Consider the following 17150-nt stretch of genomic DNA (forward strand, 5'->3'; position numbering starts at 1 on the left):
AGGGTTTTGTGAGAGAAGTGAGCAGGGCCGGGAGGATGGGGGAGGGGAGAAGGCAGCGAAGCCTTTAAGAGACATCACCTACACAGCCTGCCTTCTGAAATCCACCTTCAGCCGGATCTCCAGCTAGCAGACAGGTTCTTTTTGCTTCTCTCTGCCTGGACAGCCCAGGCGTGGTTTGGCTTGGCTGGTTCGCCAGCAAGGATGGGCTGTAGCCTGGAGCATTTATTTCTCACAGCATCAGGTGGTGTTAAAGAGGATGAGCTCTGATGAGAAGCAACACTGGTGCCTTCTGAGACCAACCTGTGGATGAGACTCCCATTGGCAGTCTTTTCCCACCTTGTCTGTGACAGGTTGGTGAGAGTCTGGCGCAGGGGGATTTTTTTTTCTCCCTCGGGATCCCTGCAACTGAGTCCCATGGCTCTTTCGAAACCCAGGCAAGCAGAGCCCAGAACTTCCAACAGTTCCTGTTTCACTGGTGGTGTTGTGCTTTCTGTGCGCATATGTCATACTTGGTAAAGTGGCCCATCTGGGGGAGGCTTTTATTGAATCACTATTTTCACTACCCGAGAAGTGCAGGGGAACTGTTGCCATTGGGAGATGTACATCCATGTACAAAATTGTGCCTCAGAAAGTCCGTGGTGCTTTGAATGAGACTGGCCCCCCACACACAGTGGGCTCATCCCCAGTTTGTAGATTCGTGTGGGAAGGATTAGGAGGGTGGCTTTGTTGGAGGAAATGTGTCACTGGGAATGGGCCTTGAGGTGCAGTTAATGCTCTTTGCCTCACGCTGTGGATCAAGATGTGAGCTCTCAGCTATTGCTCCAGCGCCATGTCTGCCTGCCTGCCTGCCTGTCATGCTCTCTGTGACTGTGATGGCCTTGGACTCCCACCCTCGAACGAACTGTGAGCCCCAAATTAAATGCATTCCTTTTTAAGTTGCCTTGGTCATGGATTTTGCTACAGCAAGTGAAAAGCAGGTAAGATGGAGGGCTAGAAGGGTCTAGCCCATAGTAGGTGCTCACCAAGCGTGGGCAAAAGAAAAAAGAGAAGCCAGTAGCCACAGGAAAGCTTTAAGTGCTTGGCTCCTGGCCCTGGTGAGTCACTGGAACTTACTCCTCTGCTCCGGTCAAGTCCCCACTTCAATAGGGTAAGAAGCCATTTCTGTGAGGTAGCTCTGCAAGCAGGAAGTCAGTGTCCTTGCCTTTGCAGATCTGCTTGGTCCTTCTCAAGAAACCTCTCCCTCCCGTGTGGAAGCAAGCCTGTTTTCTCTGACAGTGCAGCACTGTTGGGTCTCCTAAAGATCTCGTGAGTGCGCGATCCCGTGTCTCCATAGTGGCTCGTCGCTGTTCCTTTAGCACTTGCTGAGGATCTTAAAGCTGACCCTGTACCAATCCACTTGCTGTTGTAATGATCCCTGGCATCAGGTAATAATAGGAACGAGAGGAGATTCCCGTACTGCTGTTACTGGTGCTGCCTGTTAGTCTGTCCTGTGCACCAATTCAGGAATCGTAGCGACTGATCAAAGACTGCGCATGTGCAGGTCGTGTGTGCTGTTTCAATTTCCCTTTCAGCAACCTTATGAGAAGGTGCAGATGATGTCCCCTAATCCCAGCCGATGGAAATGCAGCCTTCTGGATCTGAGCTTGGAAGCTGTCTGATGGCACAGCTTCACAATCCCAGTAGCTCCAGATGAAGCTCCTCCCTAGTCATCCCCTCAAGTAGCGGTTCTCAGCCTTTGGGTTCAAATGACCCTTCCACCAGGTTGGACTAAACTGTTCAAAACAGATAATTGTATTATGATTTGTAACAGTGGCAAAATTACGGCCATGAAGTAGCAACAAAAGTAGTTTTATGGTTGGGGTCACCACAACATGAGGAACTGTATTAAAGGTTTGCAGCATTAGGAAGGTTAAGAAGGTTAGAGGTCCAGCACTAATGACAGGCTTGAGTGTGATGATGATGGTGATGATGATGGTGACGATGATGATGATGACGACGACGACGACGATGGTGATGGTGACGGTGAGGATAAGGAGGAAGAGGAGGAAGAGGAGGAGGAAGATGTGTATGGTGTTCCAGGACACATACATGAGGCAAGCTTAAATAATACACATTTAGCATTTCTATTAGTCCTGAACTTCATGTGTGCGTATGATGTAGTTTGGTCATACTTTCCCCCTCTTCTTCCTCCCCTAACTCCTCCCAGATCTACCTTACACTGCCAATGCCTCCCAACGTCATGGTTAGAGGTCAACGCAACTTCTACATTGTTAAGTGAGGTGGGGTCTCTCTTGTTTCTGCTGCCCTTAGAACTCCTGGCTAGTGGGCGCACAAGCAGGTCTGTAAGCTTTCCCTTCTAAGTCCAGGATGTTTTGTTTTGTTTTTGTTTTTAAGACTGGGTTTCTCTATGTAGCTTGGCTATCCTGGAACTTGATATGCAGTCAGGCTGGCTTGGAACTCAGAGACACTCATCTCCCTCTGCCTCCAAAATGCTGGGATTGAAGGCCACTATACCCAGTTCCTTCATTTTTTTTCTAAGGGTGGCTGTGGCGCTCGACCACAAGTCTTCAGGCGTCCACAGCCAAGTGCTTTTACCCTCTGAGCCGTCTTGCACATCCGCGAGCTACAGATTTATGCTGTTTTCTTCTATGCTGCAGAACAGCAGTCCCTCTCCACATGGACATAAATTCTTTACTTTTCTTCTTCTGTCTTTCCCTTCATCTGCCCATTTTGCACACACTTCCTTGCTGCTGCCTGGCTCTGTGCTAACGCTGTGAGTTTGTTCACATAGCATCTTCCAGAACCCGGGTGGCTCAGTCTGCTTTCTATCTTTTTTCTTCTCTCTCTCTCTCTCTCTCTCTCTCTCTCTCTCTCTCTCTCTCTCTCTCTCCAATTCTTCCTTACCTGATTTCCACAGAAAACAAAACCAAGAAGTAATATCAGTGTTTGGAACTTAAAATGCCTCAGAAGTTGGCCATACCACTTCTCTTACACACCAAGACCAGGTCTGCAGAGATAATTGTTATTTTCGTCCTAACTACAACTCGTTCTTCATAGCTGGTCCATTAGCCCAGTAAGGTATGCTATAGGCAATACGTGATGTTTGACCCTTTATGACCATCTGTAACTCAGTAAGTCTGTGAAATACCTATCTCTTAAGAGTCTAATAAAGATTAGAGAGATGTCTCAGTGGTTAAGAGCACTGGCTCCTCTTCCAGAGGTCCCGAGTTCAATTCCCAGCAACCACATGGTGACTCACAACCATCTGTAATGGGATCCGATGCCCTCTTCTGGTGTGTCAGTAACAGCTCACCCATATACATAAAATAAATAAATGTATCTTAAAAAGGTGTCTAATAAAAAAATAAATGAATTAAGGCATGTGAAGGCTCGTGCTAGATTTAATAAAAGTTGGATTATGGTTGGAAATTGTACATCAGCATGCTTTCTCCAGTTATAAGACACCACTTACAAAATCCTGCTATGGTTATATTTGGTTTTGTCCTAAACACGACTTTTACAACTTCTTCAGCTGATCCCACGATTCCTAGTGTGCCTTTCCCACACAGTGGCCAAGGCAGCTGTACGCGTTCTCTTGCACACAAATACTCTGACTTTTGGGTCATAACTGTCCTCCCCTCCTACGGCTTTATACTGCAGGGGGTTTGCAGGCATGGCCTGGTTCTGTTTGTCTTCAGCTCGTCCCACTTGATGACTGATATACCATATGTATCCTATACATGTTTGTTACGAAGTGGATGACACATTTTCGTTTTCCCCTCTCTCAACTGTCCATTATAATCACTACCAACTTATCTCTCCTATTACACATGTGCGCATCCTGGGCTAATTCATTCTTACCTTGAATGAGACAAAGCAAAAATGCTGGCAAACAGATGGAGCTCACGGAGACCATAACAAGGACCACATAAGGAAATGCTAGCATGTTCAGAATGACAGAGGCAAAGGCAGTATGAGATGGACAGATTAAGGCCCTGCTTCAGTAGCTCCAAAGCTAGAGGGATCGGTAAGGGGGCGGGGCTTCAGCAGATGAGCTCCACAGCTCACCCGCGCCTGAGTGGGATGCTGACCTCAGCGAGCCTCTGCTTTATCACCAGCAGAATGAGGATGGCCAACAGTGTTTTTCTCATGGGTTCTTGCAAGGACCCAGTGAGATCATCCCACTCCTGTGTGCAGAGGAAGGGTGTGGAAAGGAGCAGACACAATCTTGCTGCCCGGAAAAAGTACTGTTTTACCTTTTATTTTCCAATTACAGTGGTTTTATTTAGTTTTCAGATCCTATGGTTCGAGATACTGCAGTGTTGAAAGAAATGGTCATGTTTTGTGTTTGTGATACCTGTTCTTAGAGTAGGGAAGCTCTCTGAATCCCCAGTGTCTAAATGGGGGACATCCTCTGTTCCTCCAGGAAAGGGCAGTGTTTGTCATCTCCATGTTGTGTTTGGTTTAAAATAATCAGATTTTTTTTTCTCCAGGCAGGTGCAGTGTTTCCCCAAGGACATTCCGAAACTTTTCTTTCAGTTTGATGATGTCAAGACATCTATCTGATCTTCACTGAGGGGACCTGACAGCTGGAGGAAGGGACCCGTGCTTTAACACAATTTTGTAAAGATTGAGCCATCTCTCTTGGACTGTGGGAATGTGTTTGCATTCTGGTTTTTCAGTCATCTCTAAAAGTCAGGCATCTCTTGAGGCTTGAACCTGAGCTGACATTTTAGGAGCAGATGGTGGACCTGTAGTGATTTTCTTTCTCTTCCCCCTAAACCTGCACACCCGAGAGCACACACACACACACACACACACACACACACACACACACACACACACACACACACAGAGCAGCCACCTGGTGAGACTGCCAGAAACTGCCAGACCGCTCTCTCCTCATGAAGAGTAACAGCAGCCGCGGTTGCCTCATGACCATCATCCTCATGATAGGCTAATAGGGCACTTGTGCATCGAGGACAAGTATGACCCATAAATATAAAATAATTTAAAAGAAATAAGACCATTCATCTAAACCCCACTTCCCACTCTCCCGAGCTTCGCTGAAATTACACAACCAACCAAGCGGCAGACAGAGCCCCAGTCGAATAGAGTTCCCAGAAAAACTCCTCGCGCTCCTCTGCTTTGTCTTGTGATTGGCTGCTGGTCTCCCCAGGGCCGAGAGCTGTGTAAGCAGCTGGTGCAAATGGATGCGTTTCTGAAATTAACCAGTTGATGAATGTCATAGGCATCGGGCTCCATTCCAGGGTTGGGCCAGGCTGTGCTCAGATTGTCTGTTTCCCTGCACAGCCTTTGGGGTGTGTGACTAACGAGGAGATGGACGGTCCAAACCGGGTGGGGTGAAAAGAGGGAGGAGCCAGTTAGGAGGAGGAGCTCCTGGGGGTCTGGCCCTTGAGGGCTGATATTTCTCTTCCCTGTATATCTCTGTGTGTTCAGCCCTGCTAGGCCTATCGTTTCTGCACGCTTGTTGAAGAAAAGCCCCGGCCAGGGAGCAGGACGCATGTGGTTTGTGTATGAGGAGGCACAGTCTTTTCTGAACAGTCTTGACCCTCTCTCAGGCGCTTGTCAACAGTGTGAACTTGGACGAATGATTGCCCACTGAGTTCCCGTCTCCTCACCTGTGCGAGGAGACCGTAAGGCGTGTGTCACGAGTCATCAGACTCCTGTATCTGCAACGTATGTTTTACATCACCTGGGACATGCTGAGTGCTTAGTAAGTGTATTTTATTATTCCTTCCTGAAAGAATCCAGAGGGACAGCAGACCGTCTATCACAGCATAACCATCAAAGCAATCCCTAAGCAGCCTATTATCGGAGACTTGCTCTTTGGATTCTTCTTTTGGCAAGTCCCCTTTAAAAAATGAATGTGTTTGGTATCTGTCAGCGTAGTAATAAGGGATATGGGTAAACATTCTAATTTTTTTCTTGGTTTGTAAGAGGTATAGAGTTATAAGACTTTTGCTTTTACTGTGATTTGGTCCAAGGTTAGACCCAGGCTCAGATGTGTCTTTGGATTACTCTGGGTTATTACTTCCAGTGAAATTTACACTTGGAAGTGCTGCTCAGTCTGCCTGAGTGGGACTTGAAGACCACCCACACGGAACCCAGAGGCCAGGCTCGCCCAGCTTTGCCACCTACTGTGTGGTTCTCTCTTTGAACTTCAGTTTCTTCATTTGCAAAATAAGAGGATCTGCTTGTTGGTGATGGACAAGTGGCTCACAGATGAACTCTTCCTGCAAATACTAACTGGGGAAGAAGAGAGGCTCAAAGAGCAGACCAAGAGCCAAGGCCAAAGCTGCCGAAGGGGGAAGGGCAGGGATCAGTCTGTTTGTTTGTGGAGGGCAATTCCTACTTCCCAGAGGACCAGCACTTGGGAAACTAGACTAAATATCTTTGAGAATGTTATAGTCCACTCCAGGGCAGGCAAAACTGTCCCTCGGCCTAAAGAAGCAAGGTTTAGATGTGGCTAAATAGCTACCCAGAGAGGGGATTGTATTTCAAAGTCTGGGTTTCAGCCCCCTGCACATGCTGCACCTGTTGTGTGCTTTTCCTGTGAACACAGGCTTCCCCTCCCACACCTATTGACCATAAACTAATCGCCAGTGGAGCAGCCAACACTGGAGTGCTAACTATTCAGCTAAGAATTTGCGCAATAAATTATGTCCTCCTTAGGGCTCGTAAGCACATCTCAAGGCCAACTGTTGAGCCTGGCACAGCAGTCTCTTAAATATCTACTTACAGTCTGGCCACAGGGTTGTCTAGGAAATCCTCGACAAGAACAGTTAACAAGAAATGGATTAGCACGAGCTTGTTTTAGGAACAACAACGGGCACGAACCGGTTGGTGGATAGGTCCAGCCACCCACCTTTTCCCTTTGGCTTTGCCTTTCCTGTGATTTTTGCCTTCCTGCAGTGGTGCACAGTTCTGAACTTCTTTTCCAGCAGGATTCCTTAAGGTGATGCACAACGACCAGTATGAACGCAAGAGTCTTGGAACGAGGAAACCGGGTTCCTCTGCTGCCTCTTGCTCGTTGAGTGCGGGTGGATATTGTGGCTTTCCTCGGCCCACCCCATCTGCAAGACTGTAGCAAACCCCTAGCAGGCTGCAGGTGAAGATGATTCCAAGTCACCTCCCAGAAAATACAAGCCACAGCGGAAGTCCGGCTGCTTGAAGCCTGGTCTATTTTGTATTGTATCTAATCTGTAACGATTCTCACCACATAAGAATCCCACAGAGAACTTTAAACACACACACACACACACACACACACACACACACACACACACACACACACACACACACGACTGACTGGGCTCCTCTCCCAGGTAATCTTAATTAGTTTTGGGTGGAGTCGCGGAGTGGGTCTTTTTTAAAGTTCCCAGGTGACTGTAATAGGCAGCCGGGGGATAGATCTACTTGGCTGGCGGCTGGAGGCTTAGTTCTGTTGGATGAAAGAATGAGTCTTAATTAGGATTTCCTCTCCCCTGCCCCAAAGAGGAGCCTGCTTTGCTGGGACGGAAGGATGTTTCCCGTGTCAGGTTACTCTCAGGTGTCTGGCTATTTCTAGAATTGAGCCTGAACAGCATCTGGAAATTCTTGTACATAAGAAGTGCGCATGCCTGACCTGCTGGTCGGCAGCGCCGTGGAAAGCTGGTGTAGGCGTGGAGCAGCTGCTGCGGGCGGGCAGGCGGGCGCTGGGGGCTAGTATCTTTAGGTGGCAGTCTGCCAGCCTGGGGGAGGCCTTGGGAGCCGGGATTCCCTGGTCTCCTTTATTCCCGCCAATTAGGTCAAGTCAACCTCTGGCTGTGTTAAATGCTTTAGGAAATTCCTGGGACCTTTCACCTTGTTTACCTTGTGGAGTCACTTTGGTCAGGGTTTTTAAAGTAGAACTTAATGTGAAACTAATTTCCAGCCGTTGCTGTCGGCTAGGCACACTGCTGTTCCGACACTGGCTTCAGACACTTTAGCTTTTGACCTAACTTCCTTTTCAGGAGGAGTTGGTTTTAACTCAAGCCGCTTAGGTGGGAGAAGTTCTCATCAACCAAATACGCCATGTTTTGAAACATCAGATTCACTGCTGATGATTGTGTCAGCCCCATCCACTCCCAGGCTCCCACCCCACCCCCCAGGCCGGGTGTGAGCGTGCTCCAGGATGCTCTCCCAACCCCATCCCCTCGCCTATCCTCTTCATCGCTCCAATGGTTTGAGCAATCTGGCGTCAGGGTAGCCTCTCTTCCAGTATACAATACTTCCTGGTTCTCACTTTCAAGTGGTGATTCATCACCTTAGACAAAGATCAGCAAGGCTAAAGCTGGCCTTGAACTCTGGAGCTGCCACTTTCTGAAAGGTCCTAGATAAACCAGTTAACTTCTCTGAGCCTTGCCTTCCTCAGCTCTAAGATTATGCTAAGGATGCCTGACTCAGAACTATAGTGAGGGTAAACGAGTATGAGAAATATAGGTGGACTTGGGCAACACCTGGCAGGGAGTGTCGGCTATCATAGCTTCCCCCCATAGTCCAGAACCCACAGTCTTTAATGGCACTCAATGGACATCCACTGAATGATAGTGCATAAGAAGAAATAGTGGGGATCCAAACCTGGACATAGGCAAGAAAGCCATTCTTACCACCCACTCCTTGTTGGAGTAAAGACGTAGTCCTCCTGTGGTTTTATTTATGTTGACTTCTTTTTTTTTTTTTTCCGGAGCTGGGGACTGAACCTAGGACCTTGCGCATGCTAGGCAAGCTCTCTACTACTGAGCTAAATCCCCAACCCCTTATGTTGACTTCTTTTTTTTTTTTTTCTTTTTTCCGGAGCTGGGGACCGAACCCAGGGCCTTGTGCTCGCTAGGCAAGCGCTCTACCGCTGAGCTAAATCCCCAACCCTGACTTCTTAAAAATAATACGCACCTCCTGTCATGTATGGAAGGGCATGAGTAGACAGGACTCTTGGGATTCATTCCTGAAAATTATTTTATGAAGTTGAGCCACCCCAAAGAGAGACCTCAGAAAAATGAAGGCCAGGGCGTTTGGTGGATGATCACGGGGTGCAGGGCCCCTCAGCTACGCTACCTAGCAACAGAACACAATATCAGCACAGCTGAAGCATTCATTTTCCACAAGGCAGTGAGGTTTAGAGAAATTAGGAATTTTGACTAGTACACAAGATGAGATACAGCAAATGGGATTCTTGACTCCCAAGTCCACCCACGTTCCATGAGATCACACTGAGGGACCCCGAGTGAAAACTTTAATAGAATTGTGTCGTCGCTACTTAGTAGCTGGGCGGCCTGGGGAACACCAGGCAGTCTCCGGAAAACTCCAGCTTCCCAGCTTCCTAGCTTCCTCAGCTAATAATGGCAGGCTGGGAGCCCTGGGCAAGGTCTAATCCTGGTTTCACAGGGACTCCGACTCGGTTCAGTGCTAGTCTCTGCAGCCCTCTAGTGGTGTTTTGTGGGAACACAGTGGCACCTCTTTTGCTGTGAGCACATAGATGCCTGGTTCTTTCTGGCCAAGTAAGCCTGACTCAGAGAGCCCTTCAGAACAGAATTGCCAGCCGGTTCCCAAAGGCATCACAGCTTTTATACCTTCCCTCCCTGTCTGTTCTGCAGTATGCGGGGACTCTTGCAAGCCTTATAGATTAACGGGTGAGAACTCCCAAACTACATGCACCAGAAAAGATCAGAACACTAAAATATATTTAAATTTAAATAAAATGTTAACTTAAAGTCACTTCACAATACGTGTGCCTACTTGATCCCAATCTCTGGCTGCACTGTGTGTGTGGCATCCCTGGGTCTCTCACCTCTCTGTGGTACACATTCACCATCAATCAAATCTGGAGTTCTAGACTCAGAGGCTGAGATGTATACGTGGGTTTGGGTTGTTCCTTCTGGGCTTGGGGGCCTTCTACACACTGGCTGTTCTCAGCTCTCCAACTTGGAGCTGTGACTCCAGCCTTAGTATCTATTTGCTGGCTCCACTTGACAGTGGACAGAGTGCGATCCTAACATGACCAGAGATATTAATGGCTGATCTCATCCAGATATTTCTGTCCACCCCGCTTCTCCTGCTTTAGCAAATGCTAACACTTGCGCTGAGTCCCTCTGTGATATCTTCCTTCATACACATCTCCACAGCTAGCTCCAGCAACTGCCCTGAGTTTACTTACAAACATTCTCAGTCCTGATTCTTCCCTCCATCTCCACTGTCTGCTGCAGCACACCAGCCTTGCTCCAGCAGAACGATGCAGAGGCCTCGGAGCTCCACCATCACGGGGTGGTCATTCACGGGACTGGAGGAGATTTTGTACAGCTCTTGTTTAAAACTCTGGTGGTTCTAACTCGGGCTTCATCTTAACCCAGATTAAATGGCTATCATCAAGATGGGGGTAGGAAAGAGGTAGAGAAGAGAGAATTCTCAGGACAGTTCGGGTGGCATTGTAAATTAGTACAGTCACAACAGAAAGCAATATGGATGATCCTTAAGGTGTGGAAATAGAACTACAATCAAACCAGCAGCCTGTGGGACTGAAGGGGTGGCTTAGGGGTTAACAGCAGGACTGTGGCCCTGCAGCAGATGGGTCTGTGTTGATGTCCGAGGCCTATGTTTCCATGAAAACCATGCAGACATCCTTGATCTGAGCCATGTTGATGTCCTAGGGAGGAGCAGAGCTGGTTCTGCCCCTCCCCCACCCCTCCCCTTGCCTGGGCAGCATGCGAGAGCTGGCCTGTAGTCGTAGAGCTGGCAGATGTGGGTTGTTGAGCTGCCCTGAGGGCACAAGTGAGGGAGAGCTGGTGTGGCTGCTGGGCAGTGTCTTCACCGCTGCAGCAGATGGCAAAGCTGGCCCCACCTTTTGCCTGGGCAGCAAGATAGAGCTAGGCCTGGTTGTATGAGTGTGAGCGTCCACTGGGTCCCTCGAAGGCTGCCTCAGACAGGAGAACTGTCACTGCCCCTCTCCTGGGTAGAGCAGGAGTTGGCTTTGATGGTGTGGGCACAGGAGAACCTACAGGCTGATCAATTCATCTACCACCCAGGCCCAGATTCAGAGCTTTGAGTTGACCCGTCCCAACATCTACCCAATCTATGCACTGCTGGAGCACACAGAGGGGCTAGTTCTGCTGGATCTCCATGACACAGGACAACAACAGGACATCCAAGAGGGTTCCCAGTGAGGATCCAATATTGATGGTGCAGCAGAAGCCGTAGGGCTCAAACCAGACCAAGACTCATTGCAATGAACTTCGTAAGCAAAGCTATTTGGGTAACAGGGTATACTGGGTGACACTGTATTCTGTGGCAAGATTTTGTTTTTAAATTTGTGTTTTCCTTTAAGGGGGAGGTTGCAAGCATAGAGGGCAGATATGGAGGGATGGAGAGATGAGTGGAATTGGGGCGAATGAATGTTAAAAAGGAGTTTTGCAGAAGTACAGACTAGAACAATGTTGCCTGATGCTTAGAAAGACAAAGAAGGGTGTGGGGGCGATGAGGAGGTTGGATAACTGACCCAGAATTCTACTAAGACAGGAGGAATAAGTTTCAGGGCTTATTAATTGTAAACTTCAAAATAATCAGAGAAGTGTTTGTGTGTTCTCACCACAAGAAGTGATAAATGTTAGTCATGATGAATATGATAATTGCTCTGATCTGATCTTTACACACTGCGTTCATGGATGTATATATATGTGTATGTTCATGTGAATATGTATATCTCAAAGTATCACATCCAATAAATATGTATTATGATGTATCAATTAAAAATTAAAAAAATTGTTTTAAACAGCAGTCCTGATAGTGAAGGCCTGTAATCTTAGCTACTCAGGAGGCTGAAGCAGGAGCATTACACAAGCAAGGCCTATTTGGACTACAGAGCAAGTTCAAGGCCAGCCTGGGCTGTTTAGTGAAACCCCATCTCAAAACAAAAGCCTCACAGATCCATGGAGGACACTCATCCAAAGCAGCAGCCCAGTTCTTTATCGTGAGCATCAAGGGAGCAGTGAGCGGTCCATAAAGGAAACATGGAGGCACTTCTGTCCTGGGCGGGCGGGGTGGAGGCACATGTTAGTTACTTTTCTGTCCCTGTGATGAAACACCATGACTGAGACAATGCAAGAAGAAAGAGTTTATTTTGGATTATGGTTACAGAGGGTTAGGGAGGGTAGAGACAATGGCAGAGTGGAGCCAGGGCAGCTATGGTGGCTGGAGCAGGATGTTGAGAGCTCACATCCTGAACCAAACTCAAAGCAGTGCTGCGGGGGGTTGGGGAGGGAGGGAGGGAGGGAGGGAAGGAGAGAGGAGAGAGAGAGAGAGAGAGAGAGAGAGAGAGAGAGAGAGAGAGAGAGAGAGGCGCAGAAGGACAGGATACTGGGAATGACACTGAGGCTTTGTAACCTCAACTTCTTGCCCCCTAGCAAGACAGACCTCCTAGACTTCCCCAGGCAGTGCCACCAACTGGCACCCAAGATTTCAAATAGTGAAAGACGGTCTTATTCAAATTACCACAATGCAGCAAGCAGTAGGGAGAGTTTGTGTGTGTGTTGAATTTGCATTATTTGCCTGTGTGTTGGGGGTGAGAGTTCATTTCATAATTGAGCACAGCACCTATCTTTCAGTTGTGTTTATTGTTCTGAGCTGGAGGAGTGTTACTTTTATAACTTTCTTTAAAAAAAAAAACACCACACATTTACTTTCCCAGTGGATTCTCTGCTGTACAGCTAGACTCAGCTCTCACAGGAAGAGCTTGGCATCTGTAGATGGAAAAGTTATCATGGTATAAAAGTCTTTATCTTCAGTATCAAAAGAATGTTCGTGAGTGCCGATCTCTGCAAAACTGTAGGCAAGGCCTGCAGAATGGACGCCAGCCGGGCGAGCCTTCTGTCCACCAGGATTACAAAGGAAAGTGAAACATAAGGTGACTAGAGGTGACTGTACAAGTCCTGGGAAACGGAAGAAACAGCCACACACTGCAATCACTTCTGTCCGTACTATCAGCAGTGTGTCGTCTGTTCCTTCCCCTAGGATGAAGGCACTAAGAGGGCAGTCTTAAAATACCGGAAAGAGAATCAGGATCGTGGTAAATGTTGATCTAATGGAAACGAAGTAGACACAGAAAAGAGCAGGAAGGAAGAGCAGTGAACATCACTGAATGGAAAGGAATCAGGAGGGTCCTCGGTGGGAAGGAAGGATCCATCAGGAGGGTCCTCGGTGGGAAGGAAGGATCCATCAGGAGTGTCCTCAGTGGGAAGGATCCAGGTTCCAAGGTCTTGATCCCTCTCGCTCCCACTTGATGACTGTGGTCATTGTTGTCTTTTTTGTTTTCTCTCCTAGTCAAGAAATAAGGATCCTTTTCACGTCTGGCGTCAGTGGAGCACTGGTGTTTAGAATGTTACAGCTCGGGAAATCCAGTTGAAGAGACATTACTACACAAAGAGAGCCCTTAAGACACATTCCTACCCAGCTGGATTAGTGCCGTTCATCATTGTTACAGCTACAGAGCCTCTGCATGGCCCTGTAGACTGTGTCATGGTGGTTCTACAACTTCCAACATCCTGGTGCCCATCGTTCTCACCCAAGCCTTTGAAGCTAACTCCTCAGCCTTTGAAGCTTACTCCCCCGCAGTCCGGTGATCTTAAGATGAGGCTTCCCTTATCCCCGTGCCTGCATGCTCACACTGCTCACGACTGTCTCTTCAGCAGAGGGGTCCTACCCAGTTGCTGCTACTGAGAGAAAGTGGGGAGGAGGAGAGGACCGAGGGCGCTTTAACAAGAAGAGCACCTGCAAGCAGGAAGGGTGCACCAGTGTAATGGTTAATCTCGCTCGTCAAACCGTAAGATTGCTGGACCCACTTGGGGGTTTCTAATCCACCTTGAATCATTTAGTTCTCTAATAAAAGACACAAACCTTTATATTTATAATAAGCCTTAAAGGCACTGGAGCTGGGCAGGTATCAACCCTCTAACCTACTTTGTCTACTTCCCTGTCAATAACCCCAAGATATCACTTGCCAGGTTCTGTCTGGGCTGCTCCTACTCCAAAAGGCCAGTCCTTGTGGCCATGAGCTTGTGATCCACCAACCCCATGGCACCTTCTTCCTTCTCTCTTCCCCTTGTGGCCTCTGTCTCCATGCCTGGAAAGGAAGCCCCACCTACCTCTCTTCTGCCCAGACCACACTATAGGCATCTTTATTAATCAATCAGAGATAATACGGGGAGCAAGGTTTTATACAACAAAAGCAGGGATATATGCCGATCTGCTCATCTTGGAGGAATCAGACCTTGGGGTACACAATTTACCCCAACCTGCTACACCATCAGTCCTGGACAAATTCACTAGGCTTTTTGGCTCTGAGGATGGTGAGCCCTCAGGCCATCTTTGAGCTCCTTGCAGACCAAGTTTGAAAAGCAACAGAGAAATTTCAAGTTCTGAGCTACCCTTACGTGTGGTTAATGTATACGGTAAGACCCCACTGGAGAAATCTAATTTTTTCTTTGTAAGCAGATGTCAGTTGGAGACAGGACTAGGGATGGGGACTTGTGTCTGCTTCCCCATCTGGCTTGGGCTTGTGCAGGCCCTGTGTGCCCTGCTAGTCTCTGTGAGTTCATAGGTGCATCTGACCTGCTGTATCTGGAAGGCCTCGTTTCCTTGGTGTCTGCCCTTCATCCCCCCCCCCCCCTTGCGTTCTTCCTGCTTCCTCTTCTTTCCAGTTCCCTGAACCCCGAGGGGAGGGGTTTGAAGAAGACCATTTAGCACTAAGTGTGCCAGTTGTGGGTCTCTGTATTTGTCCCCGTCTACTGCAGGAGAAAGCTTCTCTGATGATGGCTGAGAGATTCTAGTCTACAGGCACAGCAGAATGTTGTCAGGAGCCATTTTACTGCTAGGTTCCTTTAGTGGAACAGTCGTATTCCCCTAGCTCTCTGGGGACCCTGTGTGGCCTCAGGCTCACCTTGACACCCTGGCTGAGATCTTCAGGTTCCATTGTTTTCTTTATTCCCCTTTGAGACTGGCCGGGTGGCAGAGCTAAGTTTATGATTATGAATAAAAACACACATCCTATGCCACGTTAACTTAACACACTTCTATTTGTTACTGGGTCTGATTTTGTAGTTGCTCGTGTGGTCTATAAGCATCAGGAGTGGACTTTACACGCAGCTAAAGATCTCACTATCTGTGTGACTTTGTAAAAACTGTTAGCTAAGTCAACATTTTCCATGTCGTGTGCTAAATGTAAGACACACTCTTTTGGACCAGAATTCCTGTCTCTATGAACGGGTAAGAGGTGAAAACTGAGTGCCATCCCACCCCAGTGCCATCCCCTTCTTGACACTATCACTTTGTCTGTTATGACTAATCATTCTTGTCACATTCAAGCATCCCATTTCATCAGTTTGCGAAATTGCTTCATCCCGACTCCCTTCCAGTGCCTTCTCCCCTGCCTTCCCTGGAGGCAAAGCCCCCAAGCAGTTTGCTAATTCTCATTCCTCTCCCCTGTTCTATAAACCTATTCCACTCACATTTTCAAACCACACTTCTCTACCCAAACTCTGTTTGTCAAGATTGGCAGCGACTGGGCTGGAGAGATGGCTCAGCAGTTAAGAGCACTGACTGCTCTTCCAGAGATCCTGAGTTCAAATCCCAGCAACCACATGGTGGCTCATAACCATCTGTAATGGGATATGGCACCCTCTTGTAGCATGCAGCTGCATATGCAGATAGAGCACTCATATACATACAATAAATATAAATCTTTTAAAAAAAACAAGCCCTGCCAGGGGTGTTCATGTAGCTCGACTCATCTTCCTGACCCTACCCGGAGTGTTGGATACCATTCATTACTTCATTCTTCTGGAAACGCTCTTGGCATTTGGCTTCCTGGCCCCACATTCCCAGCGTTCTTCCCACCGCACTGACTGCTACTTCTCAGTTACTTTGATTGCTCCTCTATTTCCTTCTCCACTGTTCCCTCTTCCCTCCTTTCCCCTCCTCCCCCCTCCCCTCTCCTCCCTCCCAATGTCCTCTTCTTCTTTGTTTTTTCATTATTGGACAGTAAACCTAGGGAACTTCATGCACACTAAGCAAGCATTTAACACTGAGCTAAACTCCTCTCTCTCTTTCTCTTTCCCTCTCCCTCCCTTCCCATCCTCTCTCTCCCTCCCTCCCCGATCCCTCCTTCTCTCTTTGTCTCCCTCTTTTCTCCATAGGGTCTCACTAAGTCACTAGGTTGGCCATGAAGTCACTTTGGGTCCCAGGCAGCTTAGAACGTTTGATCCTCCTGTCTCAGCACCCCACCCCCACCACAGGTAGCAAGACTACAGGGTAGTGCCACCAGTCCAGCTAGGAGCCTGCTCACCTGGAACTATTTACTCTGAAGTGTCTAGGTTTGGAATCATCTAGTCTTGATCTCACCGAGTCTTATAGTTTTAAAGTTTCACCTACATGTCAGGCTCTAAACCTGCCTCTTGCCTAGGCATCGTGGTCTTATAGACGCCTGGCTGCTTATCGAGGCTTCAGCGCTTATGCAGTGGGTGCTGTGCTGCTCTGGCCACACCCCTCAGTCCTCTCTAGCAAGTGCCCTGTGCTGAGGAATGCTGCTGTGCTCCAGGCGGCCTCCTTCCTCCAGACGACTCCTATCCAACGCCCGCTTTAGGTGAGAGGAACAAAGGCCCGACTCTTTAGAAGTATCACACAGCACACAGGGTCAGTAGAAGTGTCTATTACGGAAGTGTTCATCCAGTCTCGGCAAATACTAATCTCTGTCTCAGAGCCTGTTTCCTGGGGAACTTGACTCAAAATAAAATGTCACAACTGATCCTAGGAAACAGGGTCTGGAAAGGATTATGGAGAAGAGTTGCTAGCACATTAGCTGGGAATGAAGCTACGAGCCCAGCTGGCACCTGGAGTGTTTGGAGCATTTTGCAGTAATTTTTACAAACTGTCATCATAGATTGTTCTCTGAGTGACGGAGCTGTGGGTTGAACACAGCGCTGCACGAATGCACAATAATGTATGCATTTCTGTATATATGTTCATGGGATGCGACGGCTTCTCAAAGTGGTCTTTAAAATGTGTATTTATACCGTCACACAACAAAGAAAATTGTGAGATTATTATTTCTAGGGGAAGCATCTAAT

Source organism: Rattus norvegicus, chromosome 2 (assembly GCF_021556685.1).
Source record: "Rattus norvegicus strain SHRSP/BbbUtx chromosome 2, alternate assembly SHRSP_T2T, whole genome shotgun sequence".
Lineage (NCBI taxonomy): Eukaryota > Metazoa > Chordata > Mammalia > Rodentia > Muridae > Rattus > Rattus norvegicus.